Consider the following 25,203-nt stretch of genomic DNA (forward strand, 5'->3'; position numbering starts at 1 on the left):
ATTAGAAAATTGCTTTTGAAAATATACCTTGTTTTGAAACAAAGCTATGAGTTTATTATTAGGGCTTCAAAGTATAGAAAAATAATAACAACTGCCAGGAAAAAGATTCCTCAAGGAATAAAGATTAAGGCAGTGCTTTCTGCTTACATGTGGAAGTATAGGAAGCATTTTCAGGGTTTCAGTGACTCTGTTGGACAAACTTGGTGCACAATCTTACTCCATTAAGGAAACCTGGTAACCATGGTAGCCCAGTTTGCTCACCTATAACATAAAGGGATTGAATTAGATGATCTTACTGCTTTAAAATTCTATGCTTGTAGGACCACCTGGCCAATAATCTAAGCCTAAAATCACATATCTCTGACATAGTTCAAATTTTCTATTTAGGTCTATGACTTTGGGCCCAGTGTTTACATTTCAGAGGTCTTTAATGCCCCCATGTAAAAAGTGAGGGGGTTTAAATAGATGATTTGTTTCAAATATCTATGAAATTCTATGACATTTATACTTCTTGAATTATGGTAATGTTTAAAGCTATGAAAATGAACTAGTTGTACTGCCTTGTGGTGTTTCAACATGAAAATTTTAGGGAGTTAAAGAAACATTTCTGCAATGCACAGGGTTCTCAGAATCATTGTAAGTGGGGCTCATAATCCAAGAAACATTGCAGTTTATGGGGTGAGAGGCTGGCATGAGATCACTTATAATTAGAAGCCCTAAGATGTATCAAGGATCAGTACACTTGAACCAGGGGTTCTTGTGTTTCCTGTTCCAGATATTCTGATTTTCTTGTTTTGAGACCATTAACAAGAGCACTTGTATTGATTTTTATTTCATATAAATTGCAGGAGTCAAGACTTGAAAAGTTTTGCTCTGTAGGACAGGAATTTAATCCAGTAAAACCACATTGATGAAAGACACTGGAACTACTTTATTATAAGCCACAGATCATTAGTTTGATCTGGAGTAATGTTATAGGAGAATCCAAACTCATAAATTTTTATTAGAGAACCCTTGGGATTATGAGAAGCTGTCAGAAGCGTTACAAATGCTTTTGAAAATGCAAAGCTGTAGGTTATCATTGCTTAGACACAAAAATAAGACTAGCAGGTATTTACTTTCCAGTTACAATATATTCTTTCCCCATAGTATTTAAAGAAAAATTTATACTTATATCTTGTCAACCTAAAGTTGAATTTTTGTTAAGTCCACTCACCAAAATGGACAATGGATTTTTCTCTAATAGTCCAAAGTTTGTTAGTAATGACTGTGGAATTATAAACTAGAGGATGTGACAGCTTATCATTAGAAACAGCATTTTTTAGAATGGTTCTTATAGAAAACTATTTAGACATTTACATACTTTTATATATAATACCTGCCATTGAGGTTCCTTAAAATCACAAAAATTTGAGATAATTCACCCACCAATTATCATTTTGCTCTCTTTAATAATCTAGAATGGGACCGTGCAGAGTCCTTAAAATTAGGAACATAAATAAAGGCATCCCTCTTCATAAAAAATTATCATAGAAATAATACAAATAGCTCTTTTTTTTTTTTATGAGGAGATCAGCCTTGTGCTAACATCTGCCAATCCTCCTCTTTTTTTTTTTTTTTTTTTGTTGCTAAGGAAGACTGGCCCTGGGCTAACATCTGTGCCCATCTTCCTCCACTTTATATGGGACGCTGCCACAGCATGGCTTGCCAAGCAGTGCGTCGGTGCGCACGCGGGATCGGAACCGCGAACCCCGGGCCGCCGCAGTGCAGCACGCGCACTTAACCCCTTGCGCCACCCGGCCGGCCCCAAATAGCTCTTGATTAAATGTAAAATACGAGGCAGAATTTTGATCGTCTGTAACACTCAATTTTAAGAACAGATTTTTGCATCAAAACAGAAAGTACAATGATTGTGGAGACAGAGTTGAAAGAAAATATTGAAAATGTAAAAAGAAAGAGAAATTTAAATCTGAATACAGGGTCAAGACATTTTTGTATTGGTTATGGTCTTGAAACTCCTTTTTGATAAAGAGTTGGAATCGTAATATTTCTTTCCTTCTTTAGAAATATTTCAAAATTTATTGAAATTAGACATTCATATATTACTTCTCATTTTACCTAAACAATATTTTCATGCATTGCAATATTATAATCAATTGATCATTTATTAATAGATGTCTATCTATAGCATAATGCCAGGATACTAGGATAACCAAGACGTTGATCAAAATATTGAAATCCAGATACATGAGATTTATATACATCATCACTAATAGTTTAACTGATCTATATTCTATCACTTAAATTCACAAGTAGTATATTTGTAATCCTTTCCTCAGGTCAACATGTTCTTGATGTTCCCAAAAATCTTCTATGCTATCTGTAAAGAGTAGAGGTGCTTTATGAAAAAATGTAATGATAACAGAAAAATCATAGCCCTGACTTGCTGTCATTGCCCTCACCGGGGCCCAGTAGAAAAATCACCAGCTATAGCCGTCTTCTTTTCCTCAGAGGATCCTCCAGGTTGTACCTCTCACCTTGCAATTTATACTCTCTCTTTCTTTCCTTGCTCCTTCTTTTCAATCCCTTTGTCTCACTGGTGTTCTCTTCTGTTTAACTCCTTTAGATTGCCTTTGGGTATTGGATTCTCTGCCTGACTTTGATTTCTTCCTAGGATGCTGTTTCTCTGATCAATCCTTTGGTCTTTGCACAAAAGCTCTATGGCTGTTAGGTGACATACAAATCTGCCCCAGGCTCCCTGGATACTTCACCCCTGTGGGTGGCATCCACTATTCTGGGAGGGACCACCTAACATTGTTAAGAATTATGCTTCATGTTAATAATAAATTTGACCTGAGTAAAGTTCAATAGAAAGAAAGCACATGGGCATTAAGCATAAGTCTTAAATAAATGGTGAATTTTGTGTATTATTTTGTCCTTAAATAAATGTAACAAAAAGAAGACAAAGTCGGTATTTTTTCATTGTTAATGAAATATTAAGCCATTACTTGCTACAACTTGTGTTATTTTCTTCATTTCATAATCAGCTGAAACTGTCAAGGTTAAATCAAAGAAACAGAGCCCTACGAATGATAAGATATGATGTATATAATAAGATTTTTTTGAGAATTTTACCTTACGCATTTGTGGAAGTCTGGTGTTGGAGTCTACAGGCAGCAGGACAGAAAGAGAAGATGACATTAAGTAGGGTAGAGGATGGACCAGCTGGAACCCATGAGGACAGACTGAAACCTTGTTTTTTTTCTCTCTGCCTCCAGGACTTCAACTTTGATGATGGGGCTCTCTTTTAGGAGAACATGGAGTTCTTCACCGTAGAGCTAAATAAGCATCTGGCCCCAATGAGGATCCTGAAGAACCACAGGAGCCGTAAGAGCCCACACCATGCTGGTGAGCCAGCAGATAAGTGATGGTGTGTGTAAGCTCATCAGTGCCGGGTATTCTGAACTGATATTTCAAGCATAAAAAGAACATATCTGCTACTTCTCTTCTGCCTACCAGTTCTTGTACAAATTATCTCTTGTGGTCTGCATCAACTTGGAACTATGCAAGAAGGCAATGCTGGGAAACATAATTCCAGTTTAGCTAAGTCGACAGCACAAATCTACCCAACTGTATACACAGTTTGCCATATAAATTTACATGACCACAAACAGTGTATAAGAGTTATTACTGTGCTCCCCATTCTCACCAATATTTGGTATTGTCTAGCTTTGATTTTACATTTTTGCTATTCTGTTCAGTGTAAAATTGCATCTCAGGGCCGGCCCCGTGGCTTAGCGTTTAAGTGCGCCCTCTCCGCTGCTGGCGTCCCGGGTTCAGATCCCGGGTGTGCACAGACGCACTGCTTCTCCAGCCATGCTGAGGCTGTGTCCCAGATACAGCAACTAGAAGGATGTGCAACTATGACATACAACTATCTACTGGGGCTTTGGGGGAAAAATAAATAAATGAAATTATTTAAAAAAAAATTGTATCTCATTATCTCCTTTTTGTTTTAACTTGCATTTCTCTAATTAATGAAAGGTTGAACATATCTTCCCATACTTGCTGACCATTTGCATTTCCTTTTCTGTGAAAATGCCTCTTCAGTTCTCTTGCCCCATCTTTCCATTGGGTAATCCTCTGTTTATTGATGTGATGGGAAATGTTGTATATTCTTATTATTAATTCTTTGTTGATATTTAATCTGCAAGTATCTCTTCCTAATTCGTGGTTTGTCTTTTCTCTTTTAAAAGGTGTTCTTTAAAGAACACATTTCTTTTTAAATTTTATTGTGTATTTTTAAGAGTTCTTAATATAATTACTATTTTTTTGTGTTTTATTTAGGAAATCTTTCCCTATACCAAGGCCATAAAAACAATCTAAATGTTTTAGACATTTCTTTTATACTTTCCTGTTCTAATCCATGCCATGAGATAGAGTTCAATTACCATTACCATTGCTTGTCCCATATGGATAACCCGTTGTCTCAGCATTAATTATTGAAAAGTTCCTCCTTTCCCCCTAATAGACAATATGTTATATATCAAGTTTTCATATAGGTTAGATGTGTTTTGGGGCTCTATACAAATTACTATAGCTGTATAGTAAGCCTTAACAACACTTCTTTGGGAGTACTTTGGTTATTAATAGTGTCTCCCAAATAAATTTTCAAGTTATAACATCAAGTAACAAAAAGATTGTATTGGAATTTTTATTGGAATTGCATTAAATGCATAAATAAATTTTGAGTGTAACTAATGTATTTATTATAGTATTCTATCTTTACACATGGAATATCTCTCTAGTTATTTGCTTTAATATCTTATTCAAAATTTTATAATTTGTTGGCAGAAAGTTCTTGTTCAACTTTCTTAGGGTTATTTCTAGGTAGCAAAATAAACTTTTTTTTGTTAAAGAGGGCTGCATTTAATAATCAAAGAATCAATTTATTAAATATCCTTACAGTAGTTTATATGTAGATTCTTTTTTGTTTATAATACAGAATCATGCATCTAAAATAATGACAGTTTTCTTTCTTTATTTCCAATTATTATATCTATGATTTCTTTTTCTGGTCTAATTGTACTGTCTATAGCTTTTAGTAAAATTTTTTTTAAATTATTTTTTTACTATGTTAAAAACATATAATGTAAAATTTACCATCTTAATCATTTTTAAGTGTACAGTACAGTAGTGTTAACTATACGCACATTGTTGTGTAACACATCTCTATCAATATTTCATTTTACAAAACTGAAATTCTGTATCTCTTGAACCACTTCTCTTTTCTCCTTTCCTCTGCAGCCCCTGGCAGATACCATTCTACTTTCTGTTTCTAAGAGTTTGAGTATTTTAGATTCTTCATGTAAGCAGAACCGTGCAATATTCGTCTTATTGTGGTTAGCTTTTTTCACCTAGCATAATGTCCTCAAGGTTCATCTATGTCGTAGCATATGACAGGATTTCGTTCTATTTTTACGACTGAAAAATATACTATTGTGGGCACATACCACATTTTCTTTATCCATTCATCTGTTGATGGACATTTGTGTTGCTTCCACCTCTTGGGTATTGTGAATAAGACTGTGGTGAACATGGGTGTGCAAATATCTCTTTGAGATCCTGTTTTCAGTTTTTTTAGATATATACCCAGGAATGGAATTGCTGAATCTTATGGAAATTCTATTTTTAATTTTTGGAGGCACCTCTATACTGTTTTCCACAGCAGTTGCACCATTTTACACGCCCCCCCCAACAGTGATTCCAAATTCTCCACAACCTTGCCAATGCTTGTTATTTTGTTTTTTTGACAGTGCCATCCTGAGATATGTGAGGCGATATCTCATTGTGGTTTTGATTTTCATTTCCCTTATGATTAGTAATATTGTGCATATTTTTATACGCTTGGTGTCCATTTGTATATCTTCTTTGGACAAATGTCTGTTCAAGTCCTTTGCCTATTTTTTAATGGGATTATTTGTTTTTTATTGTTGTTCAGTTATAGGAGTTCTTTATATATTCTGGATTTAAAATCTTTTGTCAGATATATGGTTACAAATATTTTCTACAATTCTATAGGTTGCCTTTTCACTCTTTTGATTGTTTCCTTTTCTGTGCAAAAGTTTTTAAGTTTGATGTAGTCCATTTATATATTTTTCTTTTGTTGCCTGAGTTTTTGGTTTCATATACAAGAAATCATTGCCAATTCCAATGTCACACAGATTTTCCTCTTTGTTTTCTTCTAGGCGTTTTATATTTTTTAAGACTAGTTTTGTGATTTATCCTGAAGAATGTTCTGTGTGTGCTTAAGAAGCATGTGTATTCTGCTGTTGTTGGGTGGAGTGTTCAGTATATGTGTTAGGTCCAATTGATCTATAACGTTGTTCAAGTCCTCTGTTTCTTTATTCATCTTCTATCTCATTGTTTTAGTCATTGTTGAAAGTGGGGTATTGAAATCTCCTACTACTATTGTGTTAATCTATGTTTCTCCCTTTAATTCTTTCAATGTTTGCTTCATATAAATGGGTGCTCTGCTGTTAGGTGTATATATATTTATAATTGTTACATCTTGCTGGTGATTTGACCCTTTTTTTCTTATATAATGTCCTTCTTTGTCTCTTGTGACAGTTTTTGACTTAAAATCTATTTTGTCTGATAAAAGTATGGCCACCTTCACTCTCTTTTGGTTACCATTTGCAGAGAATATCTTTTTCCATCCCTTCACTCTCAGCATATGTGTATCCCTAAATCTAAAGTGAGTCTCTTGTAGACAGCATATAGCTGGGTCTTGTTGTGGTGGTTGTTTTTTAATATACTTAGCTACTTACCTCTTTTGATTGGGGAATTTAATCTATTTACATTTAAAGTAATCACCGACAGGGAATGACTCACTATTGCCATTTTATTAATTGTTTTCTAGTTGTTCTGTAGCCCCTCTTTTCCTCTCTTACTGTCTTCCATTGTATTTTGTTGATTTTTTTTTTTGTAGTGACATGCTTTGATTCATTTCTAATTTTTTTTTTTTGTATCTTCCTTGGGTATTTTCTTTGTGGTTACTACAGAGATTATATAAAACATCTTATAGTTATAATTATCTATTACACTGATAACTTCAATCACATATAAAAATTCTATTCCTTTATAACCCCCCATTTTATGTTATTGATGTCACAAATTGCATCCTTTTATATTTTGTGTCTATTAACATAGCTTTATAGTTATAGTTTTTATGCTTTTATCTTTTATATTCTATACCCGATTAAAAGTGATTTATGCAGCACTTTTACAGTATTACAAAATTCTGTATTTGTCTATATATTCACCCCAAAAACAATCTTTATACTTTCATGTGCTTTTGTGTAGTGTCTTTTTGTTTCAACTTGAAGTACTGCATTTAGTATTTCTTGTAAGGCAAGTCTAGTGGAGGATGAACTCCTTCAGCTTTTGTTTATCTGGGAAGGTTCATTTCTTCTTTACTTTTGAAGGACAGTTTTGCTGAATAAAGTATTCTTGGTTGGCACTTTTTTTCATCACTTTGAAGATATGATTCCACCTCCTTTTGGCCTGTAATGTTTCTGCTGAGAAATCCACTGGGAGCTCCCTTGTCTGACCGGTCACTTTTCTCTTGTTGCCTTCCAGATTGGTAAATTGACATTTCCTATACTATTTTCTTTACCTTTTATCATTTTATTTGTATATTTGGATTTAAATATTTATATAATTCTAACTCTACCTCTTCTAATTCTGTGATCTTGAATAAATTATTTAACCAATTTTTCAAAGGCCTCATTTTCTTACTTTGAAAAATGGTTATAATAATTGTTTCATAGTAAGTACAAATATTGCTATTAATACTAACATTATTAATAAAAATAACTTGATTGGTATAGACTATAAGATAAGAATCTATTTGATGATGCTGTAAATTGTTAGCTAATTTCCCTGCCGGAATTCTTTATTTATTGCCTTCGGATGTTTTTCACATATTTTACTGTGCACTCCATTTGAGTCTTGTTTCTTTAGAAAATAACAATTATTTTAAATATGATTTATGCCAATACATCATAGGATAAGGCTTTCTCAACTTTCCTCTTTATTAACATTATTTTTTCTATTCCTGCTACATAATTTTTCTAGAAGAAATTTATAATTATTTTTCAAGAGTATTTTAATTGTGTAATACTACGCTTGCCTTCTGCATTATTTTAAGACAAAATTACTAAGTCCCCTAAAAACAAATTCCTATGGCATATGGCGTATTACTTAAAATTCTATTTTACAAAGTAAACTGAATGTATTAAAAGACTTTAATTGTAACATCTTAATATGTTTAGCTCTTAAAAATCTATTGCATTTCACAAGCTTGTTAATAGTTTCTGCCAAAAAGAATATAATTAAATGGAGAAGGTGTAAAAAAAAAATTTGGATTATTTCTCCATGCATGATTCACCAAAATAACCTGCAAAAAAAGAAAAAAAAAGAAAAGCAAATGAGTTGTTATTTTAAATTCCTCAAAATAAAAATATAAATAAAACAAGATTATTCCTTTAAATTTAAAATATGCAGTCACATAAAGAAAAACAAAACCAATGAGTTACCAATGTATATAATATGATTGAACTCAATTTGGTTTATCATGTGTTTGGATGAACTACAGGTCAATTACATTAACATTTAGCTAATTAATATGGTAACCCTAAAAATTAAATAATGCTATCTTCATTTTGAAAATAGGAGAGGGCCGGCCCCGTGGCTTGGTGGTTAAGTGAGCGCGCTCCACTGCTGGCGACCCGGGTTCGGATCCCGGGCGCGCACCGACGCGCTGCTTCTCCGGCCATGCTGAGGCTGCGTCCCACATACAGCAACTAGACGGATGTGCAGCTATGACACACAACTATCTACTGGGGCTTTGGGGGGAAAAAATAAATAAATAAAATCTTTAAAAAAAAAAAAAAGAAAATAGGAGAAATAATCTCATAATATTTAAGTAGTTTCCTCAAGGTTATACACTAGCAAACTAGAGGCATAAAGAATAGGTGTTTGTGGTTAATGGAAAACCCTCATTTTATTTGGAGTCAGTGCTCTGCCTGAAGAGGAAGATGCTCTAATATCACTTGAAGAGTAAGTTGCTTGTTATTGGTCAGGACTAAAACTTCTATTGGCATAGACTAAATATGTAGAGTTAACACATAATTTTGAAGAGCTCCTTTGTACCAGACAGCGTGCAGGGTGTTGGAAATACAGCAGTAACTGAGATGGACAAAAAGCTGCCTGATACTTAGAGATCTGGGCCAATCAGAACTGGATTGTGGTATTGTCTAGGATTTCTTTTCTAATCAGAAAGAAAACAACACATTTTAACATTTTACTTCCTTTTAAAAAACATCTTGGCCATTATTTAGTCATAATAGTCATGTGCCGCATAGCGATGTTTCGATCAATCGTGGGCATATACGACAGCGGTCTCCTAAGATCAGTACCATAGAGCCTAGGTGTGAGGTAGGCTATAACATCTAGGTTTGTGTAAGTGCACTTTATGATGTTCACACAATGACGAAATCACATAATGACGCATTTCTCAGAACATATCCTGTTGTTAAACAATGCATATCTGTATATAGAACATAATATTCTATAACTTTATTCTGATTATAAAAATGACCTGCTGACTGAAGAAATGCAGGCAAAAGAAAAGAAATATGACCAAATAATTTAATTATCTAACCTTAACTTTTCTAGGCTCACATTCCCCACCCCCCCCAAATTAACATAATACTGAGCATGTGTTTTGCTGTCTGCTTTTTCCATTTTCCATTACATTTGAATAAATATAAAGTTATTAAATACCTACTGTGGAAAAGTTTGAAATATCCACAAGTATAAAGAAGAAAAGACTGATGAGTTATAATGTTACCATCTGAGTTTAGCACTATTAATATTTGCTGTATTTCATCAATAATATTTATACACTTATGATTATAGTATTTTAAAATTGGCAATATATAAAAGTTAATGTCCTTATTTTCTCATTTAAGTTTACATCATAAGCATTTGGTTATTGTTTCCCTAATTGAGGTTTGTAAAATTTATAAAGCTGTGAGGAAGAGCTGTTTGTATACATATCTTGTTCCATAGTTTTCTCTATCTATTTTGGCATTAGATCTCTATGGCTTATTTACTACTCATTACAAGTTTGTACCATTACACACCATTACACTTCTTCCCTCCAAACTCCTTATTCCTTGGTAGCCACCATTTTACTCTCTGTTTCTCATAGGTTTAACTTTTTTAGATTCCATGTATAAATGATATACAGCACTTGTCTTTCCATGTCTGATTTATCTCACTTAGCATAACGTGCTCGAGAATAATGTTGTTGCAAATGGGAGGATATCTTTCTTTCTCATGGCTGATTGTGTATATGTACCACATCTTTTTGTATCCATTCATCCATTGATGGGCATTTGTGCTGTTTCCGTATCTTGGCTATTGTGAATAATGCTGCGATAAACATCAGAGTGCAAATATAGTAATAAAAAGAGTATGATACTGGCACAAAAAACAGACACATCGACCAATGGAATAGAATAGAGAGCCCAGAATTAAACTCCAGCATATACACTCAACCAATATTTGACAAGAGAGCCAAGAATACCCAATGGGAAAAAGACAAAAGTTTCAAGTTACAAAAATTAGCTTGAAATGTATCAAAGACTTAAACATAAGACCTGATACCGTAAAACTTCTAGAAGAAAACATAGAGCAGAAACTCATTGATATTGGTCTTAGCAATCACTTTTGGGAATGATGTCAAAAACACAAACAACAAAAGAAAAAATCAGCAATGGGACTACATCAAACTCAACAGCTTCTGCAAGGCAAAAGAAACAATTAACAAAATGAAAGACAACCTACAGAATGGGACAGAATTTTTGCAAACTATATATTGGATAAGTGGTTAATATGCAAAATATATAAAGAACTCACTCAATTCAATAACAAAACAACCCAATCTGAATAAAAATTGGGCAGAAGAACTAAATAGACTTTTCTCCAAAGAGGATATCAAAATGGCCAACAGATACATGAAAAGATGCTCAACATCACTAATCATCAAGGATATGCAAATAACAACCACAATGAGATAGCTCCTCACATCTGTAAGAATGGCTATCATCAAGAAGACAAGAGAGAACAGATACTGGCAAGGATCTGGTGAAAAGGGAATCCTTACACACTGTCAATGGGAATGTAAATTGGTCCAACCACTATGGTCAACAATATGGTGGTTCCTCAAAAAATTAAAACAGATCTACCATATGATCCAACAATTCCACTTCTGGATATATGCCCATAGTTTTGATTTTTTTAGATGATATATTTGTTGAACTGGAATATGTTCAGGCAAATAAATCAAAGAGTTTTCAATAAGTAGAATATACACTGTCTAATGGTTTTTCAGAATAGTCTTAAATTCCCAAAAGCAAATCAAGAGATTTGCAGCCCTTAATCCACTAACATTGGATTGTAAACTCTTTTAGAAATATTGGAATATTTTAGGAAAAATGGTATCTTTTCCTTATACTAAATTTTATTTATCTATTTATAGTCTGTTTAAATCTTTTCCCATGTCTTAAGTAAGTATTAGAATTCTTTGCTAGGATGATTCTTTGACTGTCATTTCCAGGTCAAGGGCTTTAAAGGATGATTCTTTCATAATGTAAACTCCCAGCCTTGGGGCTGGCCAGTGCAGGTGATAGGAGCAGAGGGAACTTGACAGCCAAGTGGGCTCTTATGTAGAGTCGAGTTTAAAGGATGGGAAGACCTTGAACTCTGCATAGGTTCAAATCTGGCTCTATCTCCTACCAGATGTGTGACCTTGGCTCTCTATGCATCAGTTTCCTTATAGGATATTCCAGTTACTGTGCTTTTCAGCTCCAAAATTTGTTTGATTCCTTTTTATATTTTCTCTCTTTATTCACATTGTCTATTTTTTTGAGACATCATTCTCCTGGTGTCTTTTAATTCTTTGTCCATGGTATTCTTTGGCTCTTTGACCATCCTTGTATGTCATTAGGAGATAATTTAAAGATTATTTTTAGGGAAAAAGTGATAATACATGTGAAACACTTAGAATAATACTTGGCCTACCCATGGTAAGCCCTCAACAAATATCAGCTTATCATTATGGATGACAAGCCCTGACCCAGTCTTAGCTTTGGCAATGTAAAAATTTTACTATAATCTCGGAGGAATGGTCCTCTTAAATGCAGATAAATTCCTAACTGACAATTGAGCCACCATTGCTGTGAGTTAAGGTAAATCTTAATAGGGATGCTTGGTTTTATGTTTATCCTTCACTGATACATATAAGATGAATCAATAGTATATAAAACCTATCACAGAAACCATTAAAAACTATTCTAATGTTGTTGAGGCCAGATTAGCTTTTTTACAACACTGTGGTAAAGGAAGTTGCTACTGGTGCAAAATGAAAGAGACAGATCAAAAGAAAGCCTCGAATCACTCAAAAAAAGAGTCGTAAATCAATAAAGAGAAGTCTTATTCATTAAATTCTCTGGGATACTTGTTTTTTTTTTTTTAAAGATTTTATTTATTTATTTTTCCCCCCAAAGCCCCAGTAGATAGTTGTATGTCATAGCTGCACATCCTTCCAGTTGCTGTATGTGGGACACGGCCCCAGCATAGCCGGAGAAGTGGTGCGCGCCCGGGATCCGAACCCAGGCTGCCAGCAGCGGAGCGCATGCACTTAACCGCTAAGCCACGGGGCCGGCCCTCTGGGATACTTGTTTACCAAGTGACAAAGAAACTACTCAGAGCAATTTAAATTCTCATCTTGACATTATAAACTTACTTAAATTTCATAATAATCAAAGAGTTACATTTTTAAGTCTTTGCAAAAATTAAAAAGAAAATTAAAACAAATTTTTATCAAAAATTTCAAGTGAGGAATATTTTCTACCATCTAAAGTTATAAAAAATGAAATATCTGTCTTTCAGACAGTCTACATGTAGAAACATAAAAAGTTTAGCATTGAAACACAATTGCTACAGATATGACATATTGTTAATGTTATTATTATTTGCAAAAGCTCACAGAAATAAGTAAGTGAAACATTTCTCTATGGTCAGTCAATTCTCAAAGAGAACACACTCTAAATGGAGAAGAAAAAAAGGAGAGGAGATGAACCAGCTTCGAGATGTTGGGCTCTTCACATAATCTAACTAATTTCAGTTTCACAAAAACCATCTGAAGTAGGAATATGTTTCCATCTAACTGGTAGAGACTGAAACTAAGAGAGATTCAGTAACTTGCTCCAATCTACAGCTTGGTAATGATAGTCAAGCCACAGCCCTTCTCTATACACATATGTCAAATTCAATCTCACTAAGAATCTTATTAACACAAAATTAAATAATAGTGTGATACTTTTATTTATTAAAGAGTGCAAATTTAAAAATATCAAATCTTGTAGAGGCATTATCATAATGTCATTTATGAACTGAAAAAAGGAAAACAAATATAAATAAACTGTGGGATACACATTTGATGAGTTGTTTTATATTATTAAATTAATCATTATGAAGATGGCAACATGGAAAATTCTTTGATATAAATTTTAGATTAAAAATTAGATATAGATTGGTGTTGAGATGGCAGCATAGGCCGACTCTGAACTCACCTCCTCCCACAGACACAACAGACTTACAATGACTCTTGGAAAAATTACCCCTGACAGAGAACTGAAAACTGGATAAGAGGACCACCTGCAACATGTGACAGTCCTGGCTGAGGTGGAAGAGGCAGAAATTTCCTACTGGAGAGAAAAAAAGCCACCTTCGCAGGCCACAGTGCTTCATAGACACCCAGGAACAATCCAAAGGTACACACGCAGGCTTCCCTGGAAGAGTGGGGGACCTGACCAGGGGAGTGTTGGTGCTATAAGCATTTTTTGAGCACAGCACAACTGAGACAAATCTCATAATATCTGGCTTTGCTAGCTACTAACAACAATGGGGAATACCCCCAGAAAATCTATCAGACATAAGGAAAAAAAGCCAGATCTTAAAGGGCCTATGCACAAATTCACCCCTTGTGGAAAGCAACCTGAAATCACCAGAAAGAAAGATGCACAGTCCTTTGGTGAAAAAAGACTCACCTGATAGGCCCTAGGTACATCTTAGAGAGAGGTGAGACCTCTCCAGGGACTGAGACATTGGTGGCAGCCATTATTGTGACCTGGTGCAGGTGTGCTGACACAGACACTGGCGAATGCCATTGGAGTTCTTCCCCAACCTTTTAGCATAGGGGTCTGCCCCACCCACTAAAGCACTGAATTAATCCAGCTCAGCCAGGGCTGGCAACCTGCCCTGAGGACTGGCCCCACCCAACAACAAGCCCTTCTGCAGCTTGTGGGCCTGCATAGGCTAGGTGCCTGGATTCTCTGCAGAAGTGGGTCCACCTCTGCGGGGCAGGGCATGCCTGAGGAGGGGTGGAGTGTGTGGGGCACTGGTGGAGTGTGTAAGGCCTCTGCCATGGGCCAACTGGGTCCACTTCAGGGGGTCGGGGTGCGTGCATAGAGCAGGACTGTGTTGACGGTGTGTGTGGCCCTGTAGGTGGTGGGGCTTGTCAGCTGCAGAAAGTGTGTGCTTCTCAAACAGCCACATAGGGGATTGGCCCTACCTTCCAAAGCCTGAAACAATTGGGTGTTCCCTTGCCTGGGGCCAGTCTCACCCAGCTGCAACCTTGAGAGAGCTGACAAGAGCCATATGGGCTGGAGGCCTACATCAACTGAAAGCCTCTGAGCCTAACAACCAGCCACCTGGAGGGCCTACTCACTTAACAGAAAAACTGCAATAGGAATGTGCTATTAAACCTAGCAGCCAACTATGCTGAGGCTTCCCACAACTGAGAAAGAGACTGAAGGGTCCAAAGCAGCCACACACAACTGAGCATTACAACCAGCCAGGCAGGAGACAGCCCAGCTCCTTGGGCACCTGCAGCAAGAGCAACCCTGCCACAACAGAAGGACATATGTAGCCCACACAGGGGTCACTCCTGGAACATTTGGAACTGGTGACAAGAGGGAAGCACACTGCTGGGCCTCATAAGGCATCTCTTACATAAAGTCACTTCTCTAAGATCAGGAGGCATAGCTGACCTACCTAATACATAGATACAAGCACAGAGAAAGAGGCAAAGTGAGGAGGCAAAGGAATATGTTCCAAGTAAGGCAACAGGACAAAACCCCATAAGAAGAACTAAATGAAACAGAAATGAGCAACCTACCTGACAAAGAGTTCAAACAAAAAGTCATAAGGATGCTCACTGATCTTGGGAGAAGAATGGATGAACTCAGTGAGAATGTCAACAAAGAAGTAGAAAATATAAAAAAGAACCAATCAGAAATGAAGAACACAATACTGGAAATGAAAAATTCACTAGAGGGACACAAAAAAAAGAGTAGAGGATACAGAAGAATGGATCAGTGAGCTGGATGAAAGACTAGAGAAAATCACCCAAGTTGAACAGACAAAGGAAAAAAGAATTAAAAAGAGTGAGGACAGTCTAAGGGACCTCTGGGTCAACATCAAGCACACTAACCTTTGTGTGATATGTATCCTGGAAGGAGAAGGGAGAGACAAACGGGCAGAGAAGCTATTTGAAGAAATAATAGCTGAAAACTTTCCTAACTTATGGAAGGAAACAGACATCCACTTACAGGAAGCACAGAAGCACTAAACAAGATAAACCCAAAGAGACCTATGCCAAGACACATCATAATTAAAATGTCTAGAATTAAAGATAAAGAGAGAATTCTAAAAGCCACAAGAGAAAATCAACAAGTTACATACAAAGGAAATCACATAAAGCTAGCAGCTGACTTCTCAGCAGAGACCTTACAGGCTAGAAGAGAGCTGCACAATATAAAGTGCTAAAAGGGAAAAACCTAGAGCCAAGAATACTCTATACAACACAGTTATCATTCAGAATGGAAGGAGAGATAAAGAGTTTCCCAGACAAACAAAAATTAGAGGAGTTTACCACCAAGAAACCAGTCCTACAAGAAATGTTAAAGGGACTTATTTAAGGGCAAAGAAAAGATGACAAACAGGAAAAAATTATCTATTTCCGTGATAAGAAAGTAGTGGATACAAATGCACAAAAAAGAGACTAGATATGATAACAAAAACATAAAATATGTGAGGAGGAGAGTAAAAGAGTAGAGCTTTTAGAAGGAGGTCAAACTAAAGAGATCATCAACTTAATATAGATTGCTATATATGTAGGCTATTATATATGAACCTGATGGTAATCACAAACCAGGAACCTATAATAAATACACAAAAAACTAAGAGAAAGAAACCAAACATAATACTAAAGAAAGCTATCAAACCACAAGGGAAGAGAGCAAGAGAAGAAGAAAGGAACAGAGAAGAACTACTAAAACACCAAGAAAAAAAGTTAAAAAATGGCAATAAGTACATACTTGTCAATAGCTACGTTAAATGTCAATGGACTAAATGCTCCAATCAAAAGGCATAGGGTGGCTGATTGGATAAAAAAAATAAGACCCATATATATGCTGCATACAAGAGATACACTTCAGACTTAAATACACTCACAAACTGAAAGTGAAGGGATGGAAAAAGATACTCCATGCAAATAGCAATGAAAAGAAAGCCGGGGTAGCAATACTCCTATAAGACAAAATAGACTTTAAAACAAAAACTGTAACAAGAAACAAAGAAGGGCACTACATAATGATCAAAGGAACAATCCAACAAGAGGATATAACACTTGTAAATATCTATACACCCAACGTAGGAGCGCCTAAATATATAAAGCAATTATTAACAGACATAAAAAGAGAAATAGACAGTAATACAATAATAGTAGGGGACTTGAACACTCCACTTACACCAACAGATAGATCATCCAAACAGAAGATCAATAAGGAAACAACAGCTTTAAACGACACACTAGACCAGATGGATTTAGTAGATATATACAGAACATTCCATCCAAAAACCAAAGAATACACATTCTTTTCAAATGCATATGGAACATTCTCCAGGATTGATCACATTTTAGGCCACAAAATAAGTCTCAATAAATTTAAGTATATTGAAATGATACCAAGCATTTTTTCTGACCACAACAGTATGAAACTAGAAATCAACTACAGGAAGAAAATCAGAAAAGCCAGAAATACATGGAGATTAAACAAAATGCTACTGAACAACGATTGAGTCAAACAAAGGAGAAATCAAAAAATAACTGGAAACAAATAAAAATGAAAATACAACATGCTAGAATTTTGGGGATATAGCAAAAGCGGTTCTAAGAGGGAAGTTCCTAGCAATATGGGCCTATTCAACAAACAAGAAAAATCTCAAACAATCTAACAGCACCTAAAGGAAGTGGAAAAAGAACAAACAAAGCCCCAAATCAGTGCAAGCAGGGAAATAATAAAAATCAGAGCAAGAATAAATGAAATAGAGACTAAAATTAAATAGAAAAAATCTATGAAACCAAGAGCTAGTTCTTTGAAAAGATAAAATTGACAAACCATTAGCTAGACTCACCAAGAAAAAACAGAGAAGGCTCAAATAAATAAAATCAGAAATGAAAGAGGAGAAATTACGGTGGACACTGTAGAAACACAAAAGATTATAAGAGATTACTATGAAAAGCTATATATTTCAACAAATTGGATAGTCTAGAAAAAATGGATAAATTCTTAGGATTAAACAATCTTCCAAAATTGAATCAAGAATAAATAGAGAATTTTAATAGACCAATCACTAGTAACGAGATTGAAACACTAATCAAAAACCTCCCCAAAAATAATAGTCCCAGACCAGACAGCTTCCCTGGTGAATTCTAGCAAACATTCAAAGAAGACTTAATACCTATCCTTCTCAAATCTTCCAAAAAATTGAAGGGAAGGGTAAGCTTCCTAACTCATTCTACAAAGCCAACATTACCCTGATACCAAAACCAGATAAGGACAACACAAAAAAAGAAAATTTATCGGCCAATATCACTGATGAATATTGCTGCAAAAATCCTCAATAAAATACTAGTAAATTGAATACAACAATACATTAAAAAAATCATACACCATGATCAAGTGACATTTATTCCAGGGAAGCATGGATGGTTCAACATCCGCAAACCAATCAACGTGATACACCACAATAATAAAATGAAGAATAAAAATCACATGATCATTTCAATAGATGCAGAGAAAGCATTTGACAAGATACAGCATCCATTTATGATAAAAACTCTGAATAAAATGGATACAGAAGGAAAGTACTCAACATAATAAAGGCCATATATGATAAACCCACAGCTAATATCATTCTCAATGGTGAAAAACTGAAAGCTATCCCTCTAAGAACAGGAACCAGACAAGGACTCCCACTTTCACCACTCCTATTTAACATAGTACTGGAAGTCCTAGCCAGAGCAATCAGGCAAGAAAAAGAAATAAAAGGAATCCAAATTGGAAAGGAAGAAGTGAAACTCTCACTATTTGCAGATGACATGATTTTATATATAGAAAACCCTAAAGAATCCACTGAAAGACTTCTAGAAATAACAAATAAGTATGATAAAGTTGCAGGATACAAAATCAACATACAAAAATCAGTTGTATTTCTATACACTAACAACAAAGTAGCAGAAAGAGAAATTAAGAATACAATACCATTTACAATTGCAACAAAAAGAATAAAATACCTAGGAATAAACTTAACCAAAGAGATGAAATATCTGTACACTGAAAACCATAAAACATTGTTGAAAGAAATTGAAGAAGACACAAAGAAATGGAAAGATATTTCATGCTCTTGGATTGGAAGAATTCACATAGTTAAAATGTCCATACTTCCTAAAGCAGTCTATAGCTTTAACACAATCCCTATCAAAGTTCCAACAACATTTTTCATAGAAATAGAACAAAGAATCCTAAAATTTATATGGAACAACAAAAGACCTTGAATAGCCACAGGTATCTTGATAAAAAAGAACAAAGCTGGAGGTATCACACTCCCTGATTTCAAAATATACTACAAAGCTAGAGTAACCAAAACAGCATGGTACTAGCACAAAAACAGACACACAGATCAATGGAACAGAATCGAGAGCCCAGAAATAAACCCACACATCTATGGACAGCTAATTTTCAACAAGGGAGCCAAGAACATACAATGGAGAAAGGCAAGTCTCTTCAATAAATGGTGTTGGGAAAACCTGACAGCCACATGTAAAAAACTGAAAGTAGGCCACTATCATACACCATACACAAAAATTAACTCAAAATGGATTAAAGACTTGAATGTAAGACCTGAAACCATGAAACTTCTAGGAGAAAACATAGGCAGTACGCTCTTTGACATCGGCCTTAGCAACATATTTTCAAGTACCATGTCTCACCGGGCAAGGGAAACAATAGAAGAAATAAAAAAATGGGACTACATCAAACCAAAAAGTTTCTGCACCGCATAGGAAACCATCAACAAAACGAAAAGACAACCTAACAATTGGGAGAAGATATTTGCAAACCATACATCTGATAAGGGGTTAATCTCAAAAATATATAAAGAACTCATGCGTCTTGACAACAAAAAAACTAACAACCCAATTAAAAAATGGGCAAAAGACCTGAACCGACATTTGTCTAAAGAAGATATACAGATGGCCAACAGACACATGAAAAGATGTTCAAAATTGTTAACTATCAGGGAAATGCAAATCAAAACTACAATGAGATATCACCTCATTCCTGCTAGAATGGCTATAGTTAACAAGACAGGAAACAACATGTGTTGGAGAGGATGTGCAGAGAAGGGAACTCTGATACACTGCTGGTGGGAGTGCAAACTGGTGCAGCCACTATGGAAAACAGTATGGAGATTCCTCAAAAAATTAAGGATAGAACTACCATATGATCCAGCTATTCCACTGCTGGGTATTTATCCAAAGAACTTGAAAACACCAATGCGTAAAGATACATGCACCCCTGTGTTCATTGCAGTGTTATTCACAATAGCCAAGACTTGGAAGCAACCTAAGTGCCCATCAAGGGATGAACGGATAAAGAAGATGTGGTATATATACACAATGGAATACTACTCAGCCATAAGAAACATTGAATTCCAGCCATTTGTGACAACATGGATGGACTTTGAGGGTATTATACTAAGCGAAATAAGTCGGAAGGAGAAAGTCAAATCTCATATGATCTCACTCATAAGTAGAAGATAAAGACAACAACAAACAATCAGATGGAGACAAGAGATTGGATTGGTGGTTCCAGAGGGGAAGGGGTAGGGGTGAAAGGGACGATTAGGCACATGTGTATGTGATGGATTGTAATTAGTCTTTGGGTGGTGAACATAATGTAATCTATACAGAAATTGAAATATAATGATGTACACCTGAAATTTATATAATGTTCTAAACCAATGTTGCCCCAATAAGAAAAAATAAACAATAAAAAATAAAAATAAGATATAATATCGAATTCATTCTGTAGCCTCATCTAGCTTTAAAAAGAGTAATAAAAAAAGATTATAAAATACATCATGTGTGGATGGTGGTTCTTTGTTCTTCTCTCTATTTTCCAATTTCCTCTATTATGCATTTGTTTTTCTATAGTGCAACTATAAGTGTCTATTTTAAAAAGAGGAAATTAAAAGCATGGCATGAATGTTAAGTTAAAAAAAAAAAATCTCTTAGTGTTAATTTCTTTCCTTCTCTTCCTTACCCAAGCAATATGCTCTCTTTTCCAACTTGAAATGTATCAAAGGCCACCTGAGTATTTTCATATTCTCTGCCATCTGGCACAACGGAAACATAGATTCATATTTACACAGGGGAATTGGGGGCAAGGGGTGACAGGCATTGCTTTACATCAGAGACAGTGCGCTGCTGAAACTCCTCATGATTGTTAAAATTACTTCAACTGTGTAATGTTTGACAATTCAGAATCCTTTGATATGTGCATAATTTGAATTTTATCAGGAATTACCAGCCAGTGACTATAAGTAATATAATAGTAATAATCAGATCCTCAATTGTACAGACTTACTCACACCTATACTAAGTGGGAACTTGACCATTCAACCCTTAGTTTCCAATGATTCTGAGGATCTTCAAGGTGTGCCCCAGTGACATGTGTGTGACTCAATTAAAGTATTCTTGGAAAATATATGAGAATTAAATATTAACATATAAATATAGAATAACAATAGATTACTCTTATTGAGTCATAAATATGGCTGCCTCATCCTTTCCATTCCTTGCTAGCTAAATCATCTAGCAAGAATAAAAAATTTAATTACAAATTCTTTCTAGACAATTCTGTAATTTATAATTCTCTACTTTTGCTAGCTCATTTTTCTAGGAGGAATTTGTTGTTTTTAAAGGGTGTTTTCATCTATAGTGTTGTCACATTGCCAGTTGTCATTTTTTATGAATCCTGTTCTGTGGCAATAATGTATTTATTTTCAACAATAAATATATTTTTCTAGACTCATCCTTGGCCATTGAATTTTGATTATCCAAATTGAGAACGCAAAGCTGAAATTTGCAGCTAAGTCCGAAGATTGATATAAAGAAAAACTTTAAATTCATCTTATTGCAAAAAGACCTAGATTATAATCAATACTACCAATTGAATATGTGAAAATAAGTAACAATTCAAAGAAACAATATGATTTTTTTACAGAACAAACAAAAATAGTCTTAATATTTAAAAAAATTTGACACTAAAATTATAGTTTACCCATCAAAATTGTGGCTACTTCTAGGTAGTTTTTGATACTGCTATTATTTTTCTTAAAGTAGAGATATTCAATCATATAGGAATGGGGACCATTTTAGAGTCTGTTCATTGTGGTTTTTATTATATGGAACCATCCTAGGGATCATAAGCCGTATATTTATGTAATTGTACAAGTGAAAAAGACACATGAATAGTCATCTACTTTTTCATTGTTTTAGGGGTACCAGCTATTTATTCAATGGGAAATGTGCACATTTTAATAAACAATAAAAATAGTAGGAACTATGTATGCATTGATTAGAAGATGCACCGTTATCCTACATACCACTAAAAATGATGCTGTTAATTACATTCTGACACAATACTTTCATCCGACTTGGAATTGTATACTTACTGAAGGATCTCTTTTAGGCTTAATTTGACATGTAAATGTTCATATATCTATGTTTTACATACAAAAGGAAAATATAAGTGAAATGAATTGGGTAAGATATTCCTAAAATTTCTTTCTATTCGGAGTCAACTCTTCTGAATCAACCTTTTGATGCAGAATAAACTATGTCTGTGTTTTTCAACACATTACGGTCCTCTGTAGCTCTATAATATTCTGCAACATTAGAAGGTTAGTGGAACAGCATTTCTTAAGAATTCCATAAAAAAATTCAAAGCTTTTTATATTGAACTCTAAAGCTGTCTTTGCAAGTGTATAGAATTGTTCTACTCTTCTATGGCTATTGCTAAACATGTCAAGTCACTGCTGATCCCTCCTCTTCCTCACAATTCCTTGCCCCTAGAGTTAAAATGTATTCTACTATTGTATCCAAGTTTGCTTTCCAAGCTACAGACACCATTCTGCTACTTTTGACTCGGAAACTTTTGATGCTTGCTCATATACAAGCAACAACTACATCATGACTGGCAGACAGCAATCGTTGAATGTTTCTTGTGTTCAGGGATTGTAAAATGTGAAAAAAGATGTACATCATACAATATATAAAGTACAGTAAAAGTTATACCCACAATTTAAACTCAGATCCATATAATTCCAAAGCATATTGTCTTTTTCCTCCATCACTAACTCTTTAAAAGTGGCAGTCTACATGATTAAAGGCTGCCCGATTTTAGCGTGGGGCTTTTTTTGGATATGTTCAGCTATTTTTCTCCTTATGACACTAAAAACTACTAAAAATTTGGTATTTCTCACATCTTGCAAAGAGTCTAAGGACCACGTTCCTTCTGAAGACAAATTTGAAGTTATTTTTGTAGCTTATATTTAGGAGACTATAAAGGTATTCTGAACTCGGTACTATATTATCTAGAAAAATGGCTTTCATTGTAGATTTCTATCAAGATATAGGATTTAATAAAAAACAGTGAAAACAAATACAAAACTGCTCTTTGTAAGAAAATCAGTTCAGAATATTAAAGCTATTTGCCTTTAGGACCTTTTCTAAAATTGAGTTTCAAATTTTAAAAAATGTCCCACTCTCGTTACTTTGTATTTTATTCATAGATTATAAATAATAATTGCTATTATAAAATAGTTCTAGATCTAATAAAACTGGTGTATTACAATAAACTAATTTACCCTTGTAGTAATTTAACATTCTTTAATATTTACTTGGTTATCTGCTATAAAAAATAAGCTGAAGTACCTGTGTTATTTTAGAATAGAGTCCAGATAATGGAAGAAAAATGTGGACTTTGCAAAAAGAAATATTTCATTTAAACAGGCAAAAGAATGTGAATGATTGAAAAATTTAAAAAAGAATTAAAGTGGGAGAAATATCAATGATACTATACCAGTAATTCAAGTCTCAAAGCCTTTTTGATTAAATAAATGAGTAGGTCCATCTTCCATTTTTAATGAATGTTTTACAGTGAAATTCAGGAACGTCGGAAGAGAGTGCATATATTCCAGATGATAAATACATTAAAAAATATGAAAGGGGCCCAAGTGGTTATAACTGTTGTTAAATTAAGTCTGTAGTACTAATTTTTTAAAGAATAAAAATGTGACTGTTTTTATCAGTTAAGAATTTCTGTTTGTGTCAACTTATATTAACTCTGGTTAACTTAAGTGGAAATATATTCCATATTCAATAGAAGGGAAAAGAAATGCAAAGGGAAATTTTAAATATATACATATATAAGAAGGAAGAGGGTAGTAGTGAGAAATAAACTCATACCATAACTTAGATATTCAGAAAAAACAGTTTTTAAAAAATCTTTCTTTTTTTTAAACAGTTTTTATTTATTTATTTATTTTTTTGTGAGGAAGATCAGCCCTGAACTAACATCCATGCTAATCCGCCTCCTTCTGCTGAGGAAGAACGGCTCTGAGTCAACATCCACCGCCAATCCTCCTCCTTTTTTTTTTTCCCCCAAAGCCCCAGTAGACAGCCACATGCCATAGCTGCACATCCTTCTAGTTGCTGCACATGGGACTTGCACCTGGGATCCGAACCCGGGCTGCCAGCAGCAGAGCGTGAGCACCCAACCGCTAAGCCACAGGGCCGGCCCTAAAAAATCTTTCTTATAGGCTCTCACCTTCTGATTCGCAGGACAACTATTAACTAAATGTCAAACAAGATTAAATTTGGTCTGAACCTATAATAAAAACAGTTCCTTAAGATTATATTTAGTCTTTCATATAGATAAAATGTTCAGTCTCTCAAATCCCTCTGCTTCTCTCGTTATATTCCTGGGTATGGGATGAGAAGGGAAATATATTCTTCTGGCTTGGGAAATGAGGTAAGGAGCAGCACCCTCTTTTAATTGGAGGACACATATGAACTTTAAGACGACTTCCCAGGGGCTGGCCCACTGACGGTAGTAGTTGAGTTCGTGTGCTCCGCTTCGGTGGCCTAGGTTTGCAGGTTTGGATCCTGGGCACGGACCTATGAGCTACTTATCAAGCTATGCTGTGGCAGGTATCTCACATATAAAGTAGAGGAAGATAGGCACAGATGTTAGCTCAGGGCTAATCTTCCTCACCAAAAAAAAAAAAAAAAAGAAAGACAACTTCCCAAAGAGTGTTCTGCTGAGCATCAGTTCACCCAAATGTACCTCAGACTAGGTGATCAAATAAGTTTGACAAACATTGTATAACATAGTGCACATCTTAAAGAATTTTGCAGTGCTCATCCGTAAAGACGTTTCCTAAATACCTCACTGAGAAAGACTATTTAACTTTGTTTATTCAACTGCAGAATCCTATCTACTCAACTGCCATATGAATACTATAGAATTAATATTCTTAGAAGGTCTGGATTTAAGTCTTACCAAGGCTACTTACTTTCCACGTGAACTCAGGCAATTTGTCACCTCCACGGACCACATCAGTCCACTACTATATGACTCTTGAAGATCTCTTTAT

Source organism: Ceratotherium simum, chromosome 28 (genome assembly GCF_057802395.1).
Source record: "Ceratotherium simum simum isolate JZ-2026a chromosome 28, ASM5780239v1, whole genome shotgun sequence".
In the NCBI taxonomy this organism is placed as follows: Eukaryota; Metazoa; Chordata; class Mammalia; order Perissodactyla; family Rhinocerotidae; genus Ceratotherium; species Ceratotherium simum.